This window comes from Triturus cristatus, chromosome 5_1 (assembly GCF_964204655.1).
Source record: "Triturus cristatus chromosome 5_1, aTriCri1.1, whole genome shotgun sequence".
Lineage (NCBI taxonomy): Eukaryota > Metazoa > Chordata > Amphibia > Caudata > Salamandridae > Triturus > Triturus cristatus.
In genome coordinates, this window is record NC_140587.1 from 525,122,896 (window position 1) to 525,135,052 (window position 12,157).

Below are 12,157 nucleotides of genomic sequence, written 5' to 3' on the forward strand. Positions count from 1 at the left end.
ATAATACATGTATCCCTGTGAAACACGCTTTATTCTAAGCCCACTCCATAAGTGCCGAATGCATTCTGCTGTGTATCGAATGAACTTTGCATCTAGCATCAGCTTTAAAGAGGTACGTTGCTACATTTGAGGTTTTTTTTCTTCTTCAGTCCTTTTCATTATGGCAGCATAAGTATATTTAACCTCATGCAGTCCTTGTCAGAAGATTTCCAAGACCCTGTCTGGAGCGATGATTGAGATCGATAATAACAAAGGCATGTATGTTCCTTGGTCTGTTTCTCTGAACCTGGTCTGATGATGCATGCTCCAAACTGGCTTGAATTTTGCCCCTGTCCCACTGATAGAGATGTAGTGACACCTAGGGCCTGCCTTACTGATGGGTGCTAATGCAGAACCTCTAAAAGGTAGTGGTAACCTTACTTTTTCCATATGTGTAATGTCCACTTTGTGTGACTGTTTGAGATGCTGATTCTTGCACTCCCTACACTTCTCTTTGATAAAAACTAAAATGTGTTGCATGCTACTCAGCTCAAAGACAAGGATATAGTAAAACATAAGTTCAATTTTTCCCTGTGTGACTTGTCGGCAAGGTAATCTTGAAGCTTTGCCATAGTGCCTAAAATGTCCTTGACAATTCATTGTCCGTATCCCATGGTATGATTTTGCTGGGTTCTTCTGTCTTACCATCCATCTATTTCAGTGATGTGTTGATTGTCAATTCTTTGTTTACCATCATTTCATGAGAATAGTGTAGTGGTTATGTTATGGGCACTAGAGTGCTACTTCTACTAAACTTTACTCAATGCACTAATGGAATCTCCTGCTACACTCCCATCTATGGCATACACTCTGCGTCACATCACTGAATATCAGTGTTTTCATCAGCACTTGGAGCATGTATTGAATACTTTCCTTCACCTTCTGTACCATGAGCTCATTTATTCATAGTGACCTTTCACAAGTACCAGCTTAAAATAAGCTTACCAATGTGTCACTAATTGCTTTTTCCTCAGTGTCATTGCCCCCTTAGTGTGTAAGCTTTTAGATAAGCAGATTCCTCGTACTTCTTTCACCTCTTCTTAGATGTGGTTTGTATGTGAAACAATTAATGGATATGTTGAACTTTGATCTGTATCATTCTATGTTTCTAATGCATTTTATTATCATATACAGTATACTGAATTCTGGTTCCATCTGTTAGAGCGCAGATTTTGCTCTTTCATTTATAGGGGTGCATTATAATATTGGGAAGTTCACTGCTGCATATAATACTTTATTGTGTTAACAGTAGGCCAGTAGAAAGTGAACTGTAATAATGTGAAAAGTGAAGTGTTAGGGATAATTTCAATGCAAACATGAAGAAATTAACGTTGCAACTAAAAGTGGTTAGACGAAAAAATTAACATGCAGAATTTGTACATGTAGCTAACGAGTATTCACACAACTGATGTGCTCATGTAATGTGTTAACTTAGATGTGCTCATTGATAATGTTAATTTTATATGTTTAATTTCATGAGGCTGTGTGCCATTTTTTAGGTTTACCGATTTCCATAGGGCTGAATTGTATTTTTCCCCTGGAAGCTCTTGCATTAGATTTATTAGTGACATTCATGTGTATGTTGAATTTGTTCTTTCTCACGTTTCTGTTGCAGGTGGAGAAATTCATCCTTGCTAGCTAGAATAATGTCTTTGTTTTAGGAGTTAGGCTTAGGGAGGAGAGGATACATTGAACGGCAATACTGATTATAAAGGACTGTTGTACTTTCTCATCGGAGTGAACTTGGTAATCAAGGTCATCTAGCCAAGGCCTGGGAGCATCGCTGCCATGTGGACAGTTACCTACAAGGAGGTGGCTAGCTTGGATGGTGTGATGGCGCAATACATCTTGGGATATTACTTCTAAGTTTATGTATTGAAGTTAGGATCAGTGCCTAGATGGACTTCTGCCTTCCTTTGAGATAGAGAGTATCTTAGAATAAGCTCTGTAGCTTCATGCTACCTGGCCCATTCAATGTGTGTGGACTTCTTAGGCAGCCTTCATGTGCTGACACCTTTTACTGATCTTGCCTTGGGAAAAAAAGTAGGGATGTCATGTTAGTGGTAGTGTAGGGACAGAGTAATGCTCTATACCTACAAACCTCCAATGAAGGGGAATCTTGACGTTGGTGCCATTATTTTCTGTATCCTGAATCTGGAACTGGTTATTCTGTGTATGTTGCACTGTCTTAACTTCACTCGTAGGTTTGGCTTTGTATCAATTCCAATGTATTTCTACACCCTCATCTTGAGGTGTTTGCATGTCCAACTGTTCTTGGATTTGTAATAAACTAATAAACCTTAATTGGGAGTCTGGGATTCTTCGTAGTCATAATTCATTGGAACTGTATTGATTAGTTAGCTAATCATTTTTCTCCCCTCCACACTTCTATGCACAGAAAAAGGGACATCGGCCTGTGGTTCCAGAGCAAATCTTGAAAGTGGAACCCTGCTCCATATAGGCACACCTAAGCTCCCTATTGTGTGTGGCTGTCTAGGGGGAATGCACAAAGTTTCACCCAGTCAGGTGACCAGGGACAGGCTGCAGGCACTAAATGATTGAAGTACGAAAATGCCAACTTTCTAAAAGTAGCATTTTCAGAATTGTAATATAAAATCCGATTTTACCATAAGTTAGGATTTTAAATTAGGATTCCAGAAACACCAAACATGTACTGTTTATCTCTTCCCATTTGGAAATTACACTTATAAAATACAATAAGGCAACTCCAATGTTATCACATGACAGAGATAGGCCTTGCAGAAGTGAAAAACAAATGTAAGAGTTTTTCACTAAGAGGACATATAAAACTTAAAATTACATGCCTTACTTTTTAATTACACTACACCCTGCCCTCTGGGCTGGCCATGGCTTACCTTAGAGGTGACCTATTTGTATAAAAACAAGGTTTGGGCCTGGCAGAATGCTTATTTTGACAGGCTGAAATGGCTGTGTAAATTGCAGGCTCGGTAACTGCAGGCGTGTGACAATATTTAAAGGGCTATTTAAGTGGGTGGCACAATCAATGCTGCTGACCCACTAGTAGCATTTAATTTAAAGGCCCTGGGCGTATATATACCCACTCTACTAAGGACTTATATGTAAATCAAATATGCCAGTTCGGTATAAGCCAATATTACCATGTTTAGAGGAGAGAACACATGCACTTTAGCACTGGTTGACAGTGGTAAAGTGCTAGAGTCCTATGGCCAGCAGAAATGAGGAAAGAAAAAATTGAGGAGGAAGGCAAAAATTTGGGGTGAAGACCATCGTAAAACAGATGGATCTAATAAGATCATTTCAGGGGTACCTTTTCCTTAGCTTATAATCCACACTAAACGTGAGATTTATAAAAGTGTAAATACATCAAACAAAACAAAAAATGATCCAAAAATACTACTCCACATAATTGGGGTGTTGTGAGCCCTCACACTTCTGGAACCAAATACAACTGCACCTGCTGCACTAATGGTACCTGTGGTACTTAGTAGCAGGTTGTCCCTCTACCTCTTTCACCACTTCGCTACCATGGCGAGCGATTAATTCAATCTGACACTGTCCTGATCAGGAAAACATTAGCTCCCACTTTTTGGCCCTCCTCTTTGCAGCAAGGGTGCCCTTGGCCCTAATGATGGTGAGGAACATGAGTCCCCATGACCATTTTGTAAAGTAAGACAGTTATAACTATGATGCAGTGGTCCCATCATGCACCTAGGCCCAGAGTGCCCCTGTAACTGTTTTAATAATGACATTTGCTGACTTGCAAAGTGGTCAGTCTCCTCTGTACACTGCACAGCAAGGATACACTGAGACCTAATTCAAGCAAGGAAGGATAGAAAAACAGGCATAATTGTGGATTATTTGGCCCGGGTGTCATTGCATCTGCAGCACCAATGATACTTGCAGGCCTGAGAAACACACTTTATTCTCTGTCCACTCCATAACTGCACAATGGATGCTGGTGTGTATTGAATGAACTTTTGCATCTATCATCAGCTTTAAAGAGATTTGTTGCTACACTTGAGTTTTATTGTTCTTCAATCCTTTTCATTATAGCAGCAGAAGTACATTTAACCTCATGCAGTTCTTGTCAGAAGACTTTCAAGACCCAGTCTGGAGTGATGATTAAGATCGATAAAAACAATGGGGCTGATTCACAGAACTAATCTGAGACAAAATCCTAAACTTACTCCTTTTGGTATTCACAGAAGGCACTTACGATTGTGGTATTCACAGAATGCACTTACGACTCCTAACATTACGTCTGCACTCAGGCTGCAATTTCTGCACTTGGGCCGTAATTTCCGCACCCAGAGCAGAAATCCAGCACTTGTGCCGGACTTTCCTCTCCGGGGCTGGAATCTCCGTATCTGAGCCGGAATACTCGCACTCTACCCTTTGATAATTTTCCTCAAGGCTAAACACCTGTCCAAGTGCCTACCATCCCTCACCATGCATCAGCTGACACACTGCATCCCAACAGCCAGTCCCAGCCCTGCAGCATGTATGAAATCAGAGCAGACACACACAAACTCTTTTAACATGTCGCTGAATGTGTTTGTTGCTCTGCCCTTTGCCATGTGGCAAGAAGACTTGAGGAGGAGAAGGTGGAGGAGGAGGAGAGTAGAGAGGATCTTCAGACAAAGGATCAACCTATTTGCGATGTCCAGCCAAGATGTCAGGTCAAGATACCGTTTCCCTCCAGAAGTCATCTTGGAGATGGTATGTGAGTGGCAGCAGGAACTTGACTCTGTGACCTGCAACTCCCATGCCATTCCAGCATGTCTCAAGATCCTTTCTGCTCTCCATTTCTTTGCAAGGGGGTTGATGCAAAGGGTCTCCAGTGACCTTGTGGGCATCTCTCAGGCAAGCCAGTCATGGTGCTTGCATCAGGTACTGAGCTGCATCACTGCAAGAGCCTACCACCACATACGAATGCCCCATACACTGGCCATGAGACAAAGGGCAGCTAGAGATTTCTATCTCATTGCTCGCTTCCCACGTGTGCTGGGTGTAATTGATTGTACCCATGTGGCCCTTCAGCCACCCCGCCGCATTGTACACATCTTCTGCAACAAGACATAGAAGGCATTCCATTAATGTGCAGGCTGTCTGTGATGACAGGGGAAGATTCATTGATGTGCATGCAGTGTTTCCAGGCAGTACCCATGACAGCTTTGTATTCCGCATGTCACCTCTTGCCCGGCAGATAGCTGCAGGAGAATTTGGCAACATGTGGCTACTGGGTAAGTACCAAGCACTAAAAATGAGTGATATATGTAAATGAAATGTATGAATGCCACCCTAAATTAACAACCATTGCACAATAAGAATCATAAAGCAACATACATGGTCTAAACAGACTCTGCATGTACCAAAGTATAGATCATGTTCTATGTAAATTAAAGAGGGAAATGTAACAAATTGCCCTTTTTTCCCTCCTCAGGCGATGCTGGGTATGCACTCTCGCCACAACTCCTCACACCTTACAGACATCCAACCACTGCACCGCAGTGTAAGTACAATAGGGCACTTATACAAACTCGAGCCATCATAGAGCGCACTTTTGGTCTGTTGAAGTCGCAATTCAGATGTCTTGACCATACAGGGGGTGTGCTGATGTACTCCCCTGAAGTTGTGTGCAAGATCATATTAGCCTGTTGTGTTTTGCACAATATAGCGTCAACGCATGGCTTACACATACCTCTTGTACCACGGATAGCTCTGAATCCATGAAACCGGGCCATTGCACATAACAGAGGTCAGGGTATGCAAGTCTGTGATCAGCTTGTTGCCATGTTTTTCACATGAGCATCATGCTGTGTCATGGACAAAATGTGGTTTGCAGTCTGTTGTCAATGATGAAAGTTGGATAATTATGACTCTGTCCAAAAATTCTATCCTGAGACTACTTAGCAAACCAAACTAACTGCATGTAAACCACAGCTGTTGACATGAGTCAAAAGATTGACCATGCATCAAGTCATGTTCCGATGTCAGCAATCAGTGTAGTGGATGTCCCTAAGGAATCTATTGACTCAGAGGAAAAGATGTACATTTTCTGAGAGACCTTCCCGGACCTTATGAGGATGGTTTTCTTAATCACAAAAGGGCCTAACTATTGCATTCTCAGAGTTTTTGTCCACAACAGATTTGACTACCCCACAAATGATGGGCCCAAAATGTGAGTGATGATGTTATGTATGACTCTGGCACTAAGGGGCATATCAGCAACAACCGGCGATAATTATCACTAAGCGCACTTAGCGCTAGGATAATTATCGCTGGCTAGCGTGGATTTTTATCGCTGAGATAGCGTGCTATTAGCAACGCTTATCTCAAAAGCGATAAAAATCCTCGCGCTACCTGCCTAACGTGAGATTATCGCTGGAAACCCAGCGATAATCTCACGCAATGTGGCGTTAGCTTGTTGATAGGGCCCCACAAACTTAGCCATGATATCCACCTTCCATAGGATATCATGGCTAAGTCAGTCCTGAAGCAGGCATAAGGAAAGTAGCGATAACAGCGGTTATCGCTACTTTTCTTGCCGCTATGCTTAGCAACATTTCTCCTGTATTTCAGGTCAGGAACGCCCACTTTGCATCTCATTAGAGATGCAAAGATGGGCGTTAGGAATTAGTGCTCTAATGCAAGGTTTCACGCGTTAGCGTGACCTTGCTAATTAGGCGATAAAATTATCGCTGCTTTTCGGCCAAAAACGGCCGCAAAAGCGGTGATAATTCTATTGCCTCGCCTTGATGATATGCCCCTATGTGTCTGGGATACACAGCACTACTTCCCCCCAAATTTTTGTAACTCTTGTGTTGAGCACTAAATATGGACTACATGTATCATAATGCAAAGGAGGAGAACACTAAACTGGGGTTTGATGTTGTGTCAGCCCCCCCTTGTCCTAGCCCAAATTTCATTAAATGGTCTGTTCCCCCTTTTGTTACATGTATGTGATTTTCTCTTGCACTTTCATTTCAGGTTTCTCTGCTACAGAACAACAGGATGGCAGTGGATTTGATCTGTGATTGTGGATAAATGAGAATGAATACATTTCCAGTTTCAGAGCCTGCTCCGCACATGTGGACCTTACACTCCGGTACCAGAAATTATGTTTTTTGGACCGTAATCTCCGAAATTAAACCGGAACCCATTATTTCATACAGAAAATGATATACAGGAAGTGGGACATAGGAAATACATCACAGGAAGTTGTTGACAGCCATGTTGTGTTTATTCTGAGTCATCCTCTCTCAAAGATCAGATCCTCTGCCATCCTGCTGCTCTTTTCAACCTTATGTCCCCCAAAATGGCTGAGGGTTATGAGGAGAAAGCACCCCCTTTCACTGGAAGGGAATTAGACATATTAGCTGAGGGGGTGCTGACCAAATTTCCTCAACTATATGGGGGGGCCAGACGACCAGCTGAGCAATGCAGCGTGGGGTAGACTATGGGTCAACATTGGTGAGCACTGCAGTGCAGTGGGCGTTTACACCAGGAAGGCGAGGGATGCCGCAAGTGCTGGGGGGACCTAAACTGCTGGGCCCAGTACAAGGCCAAGGAGCTACTGGGCCAGTCTTCCCAGCACCGAGTGCATCGTCCCCGCCTCTCGCCACTGTACAGGAGGGTCCTGCATGCAGCTTGGCCGACCCTCCATGCTCAACTGGAGGAGCATAAGCAGCAGAGACCTGGTAAGTGCATTATATGCAATATATGTCTGGAAGTATGATGTGAGTGAAGACAGAGCTGTACTATAGTGTGTCCTATGCCTCCATTCACCTATTCGTTGTCTATGCAGCAGTCATCATGAAGTAAAAGGCTCACTGTAGCACATTGACTGTACAGGGCAGAGTGCATTTTGGCAGTTGTAGTTTCTTCATGACAACTGGGGAATTGAGCCACACACGTGCATCTGTACAGAAATTTGCACTGCCAGCACCACTAACAGTGAACCAAGGGAATCATAACTGATGAGTGTATTGGACGAGGAATGGTACAGACACTGTCCAGTGTGTGTATGAGAGGCCAATGGTTATTGGATGCTGTGACTTGCATTTCATTAGGTGAGTTTGGGTTCTGATTGAGACAGATCATCATGTGCCCTGGAGTCAAGTCAGACTTTGAGATTCTTGCCTCACTCTTAAGTTGCCAAGTGTATCCACAGACACACGTCTGACCCGTGGCTTGTTTGCCATTCTTCATATGCAGGTAGCTGTAACAACGAGCCACTGCTGTTCACCCGCGCACAGCACTACCTTATCAGTCTCTGAAGCCAGTATGGGACCCTGTATTGTCAGCTTTTGTGAGGGAATATCAAAAAGTTAGGCTCACAACTTAGCTAACCGAATATCCCAGACCCTAAATGGATGTGTGACCCCCAATCGGCATTTGTCTTGTCTCATACAATGCTATACAGCAGATACCATTTGTCCAGATGCAAAAGTGCTGAGAACCCATATCACAGGACCTTTTCAATACCATCTGGACTCTCTCTGATCTCCTTTTGTAGACTGGGTTTGGAACCTGCCATGTAGCAGTGACAGGACATACAGATCACAAGAATGCCAAAGTTGAGGGTTGGCCATTACATATAAGTAAGCCATCAATAATCTCGTGAGATGTCCACGTCAGACTCAAATCAGGAGATGACGGTGAACATACATGTATTTAAGCTCATAAACACTGACAACTGTCTAGTGTGATCTAAGGAGAACAAAGTATGGCCTTGGCTCATCTAGGTATGTATCTTGTCCTGATGTGTACAGCCACTACACAATGATTTGTCTTACATTTCAGCGGGCTCAGCTGGCCAACAGGAACAACAGCACGGTTCGGAGCAGGACATCTTTGATGTGCCGGTGGCTACGACCTCTTTCAACAAGTGAGGAAGAAGAGGATGAGGCGGGACCCTCAACATCAGGAGGCAGGGAGATTGCACCCACCTGGACTGACCAGGAGAACAACTACAGTGCTAGGGACCGGGTGGAGGCTGAGGACATTGAAGTGGGGGGACGGGACACATCTGGCCAAGGGGTGGAGAACCACTCTCCCCCGGACCATTCACCAGTTAGTTTTGGCGAGGTGTCATCAGGGCAGGCCACTACCCAACCTGGGCCTGCAATCAGCCCCTCCCTAACACTAGAGGCCACCATTCCATCAGGTCCTCCAGCTGCATCCCCTCCAACCTGTCCCCCTCATCATAGCTGCCAGGTTGACACCAACACTGGCTCCAAACCAGTGGCACCACACCCCTCATGTTCCACCCAAACCCCTCCCTGTGTTGTTCCTTCTGTGGCTGTACCAGAGGACTTGATGTGGGCATGTGAGGGTCAGCCAGGCTTTTCCTCTCTCATCATGCTGCAGATGTGTATAGAGATATGCATGATGCAAGAGGAAACTGCCTGGGCTCTGGCCACCCTCACTGCCAGTGTCAATCCACTGTCTGCAGCCATGTCGTCTTTCGTATTCCAACCGCCTTCCCGCACCACCATCAATGACTCCCCCTGTCCGTTGTGCCACACTGTTTCCCCGGTACTCCTCGTGTGTGCCGACCCCATGTGGTGCCTGTTCCTGCACCGGCCAGCCAGGAGCCCAAATCAAACACAGAGGATCTGGACATTGTGGTACTAGAGGATTACCAGAAGGACACTTGACCTGTTGGATGGAATTTTCTTTGTGGACAATTATTTACTTTTCCCTTTGTAAATAGTAAGCCTGGGCAAAGCACTACGCTACACTACGCGAATTGCACGAAGCACAGTGCGAAGACGCGTAGCGTAGTGTTGCGTAGTGCTGCGGTAATTTTTTGCTTGCTCGCAGTCCTCAACGTCAAGTTGGCGACCGCGAGCAAGCAAAATGACATCCCGGCGAGACTTTTTCCTTGTTCGCGATCAGCACCATCAAGTTGGCGATCGCGAGCATGGAAAATAAACCTCCCGGCGAGATTCCCAACGCGAGGAGGTCAGGTTTCTCATTGCGAGTGGTCACGTATGCTCGCGACCGCTCGCGATGAGAAACTACCAGTTCGCGTTGAGAAAGCTGCCGCTCGAGTAAAAATCTACTCGAGCAGCAGAAAACTACAGCTCGCACTGTGCAAGATGCCATTTTCAATGATTGCACAGTGCTGGTTGCTTGTCCGCACTGTGCAATCATTGAAAATGACATCTGGCACAGTGCGAACAAGGTACTACGCAGTTCGCGAAGTGCGAAGTGCACTTTGCGTAGCTTTGCGAAGTGCTACTTCGCGAACTACGCCCAGGGTTAGTAAATTGACTGGATTCCGTGACGCTCCCTGATGTGTTATATTTATGTTGCCCCACCCCAATCCAAGTTCCCTTCTCCTTCTGTAGTAAGAACATCATTTGTTTTCCTTTCTCCCTTCCAAACGGACTGTTGTTGTTTTATAAATCCCACACTTTTTTTTATATAAAATCATATTTTGAATCATACTTTCTCTATCTTGTTTAACTTCATTGTGAATGTCTTGTACAAAATATGATCATGTATTTTGGGAGTCATCTGCTCTGCACATTATGGCTTGTTGCAATGATGAGGTTACACTTGTACATGTGTCACACACACACACACACACACACAGACACATTCTCACATCTCTAGGCCACCAACATTTGTACACATTTTCCTATTAGGACATGATACGCAACAGAGTCTTGACTTGTGAAGTGAATTACTTTTTATTTACGCATATTCACACTGGTCAAAAAGTTTTTGGGATGTGATCAATGGGAATCGTGCTTGCGACTTCGCAATTTCTGAGGTGAGGATCGCTGTGAGTGATCATGTCAGGGTTGTCGCCGAGGTGCAGGTGGGTGTTGTGCATGTACCTGTTCAGGGTGAAGTTCATGTGCAGGAACGGATGGTGTATGCACAGTTGGTGTTTGTGCATGGACAGGGGCTGTTTGTGCAGGTGTTGGCAGTGTCTATTCAGGGGGTGGTGGTGGATGTACAGGTGGTGTGAGTGCCTGTTCAGGGTGCAGTGGTGGGTGTGTACCCTTGCTGTGGTCCTGTGCACTTTGTGGTACAGGTGTGTGGGTGTGATGTGCTGCAGGCAGATGTGATGGCTCCCCACCCTGCGTTGACCGTGAAGGGAGACATTGGATCACTTTCATCATGCCCTCCACCATTTTCATGGCCAAGGCACGGTGTCTTAAACTCTCTTCCAATTGAATAGGTATTATGTCTCTGATATTCTTGGACATGTCTTGCCAAGATCTATCCATCCGATCCAAAACATGGGTCAATCTGTCCACCACCTGAGGGATTTGGTGCATGTCCTGCAGGGCCTCTGACAGGGTGGCCCCTATGGCACAAATGTCCTGCCTCACATCTGACTGCTGTTTGAAGAAGTCCTGCTCCCACTGGCAACCATGGCCATGTGCATGCCCTCTCTGCAGGAGTTGACATGGAAGAGATCGCCAGGTCCAACAGCAGGGGGGGAGGGTGGCATGTGGAAGCCTGTGGACAGGAAAAAGGTGCCCAGTGGATACCTGCAACAAAACAGGATTGGTACTTCCCTCAGGTGGTGGAGAGAATGCCTGGGATACACTGCATAGGGAGGAATGTGTAGGGGAACCACCACATCTGTCCCAGATGGGAGGGCTGTGAGGGAGTGATGTCTGTGTTGGGCTCTGTGTGAGCTGTGGCTGGTTAGCTCTATGCTGGGTACAGGAAATCTTTTGTTTTGGAGGAGTCTGAGGCACTTTGCTGGGCGGGGGGTGTGAGGCCTTGCAAAATGTGGGTGATGTGGGAACATTTCTGTCCATGGCATCAGAATCTTCATCCTCTGAGAGGATGAACAGATAGTCACCATAATCGTCCAACCCTTCATCTTCCTCATGTACTTCCTTCTCCTCCTCTTGCGCAGTACTTGCAGCCGACATTACTGCCTGGAGTAGCAGTGGATTTTCCCCTTTGCCTTTGATTTCCCCTCGCCCAACACTGGTGGAAGGTCCATCCTTCTCATCGTCACCATCACCTGGAACACAGAGGTTGCAACGGGATAAGTAATTGACCTAGTATAAGATGTGGTGCAACACAAGGGTTGGTTCTACTGTACTTTGCATCAACAGAAGACGCACATGTGACT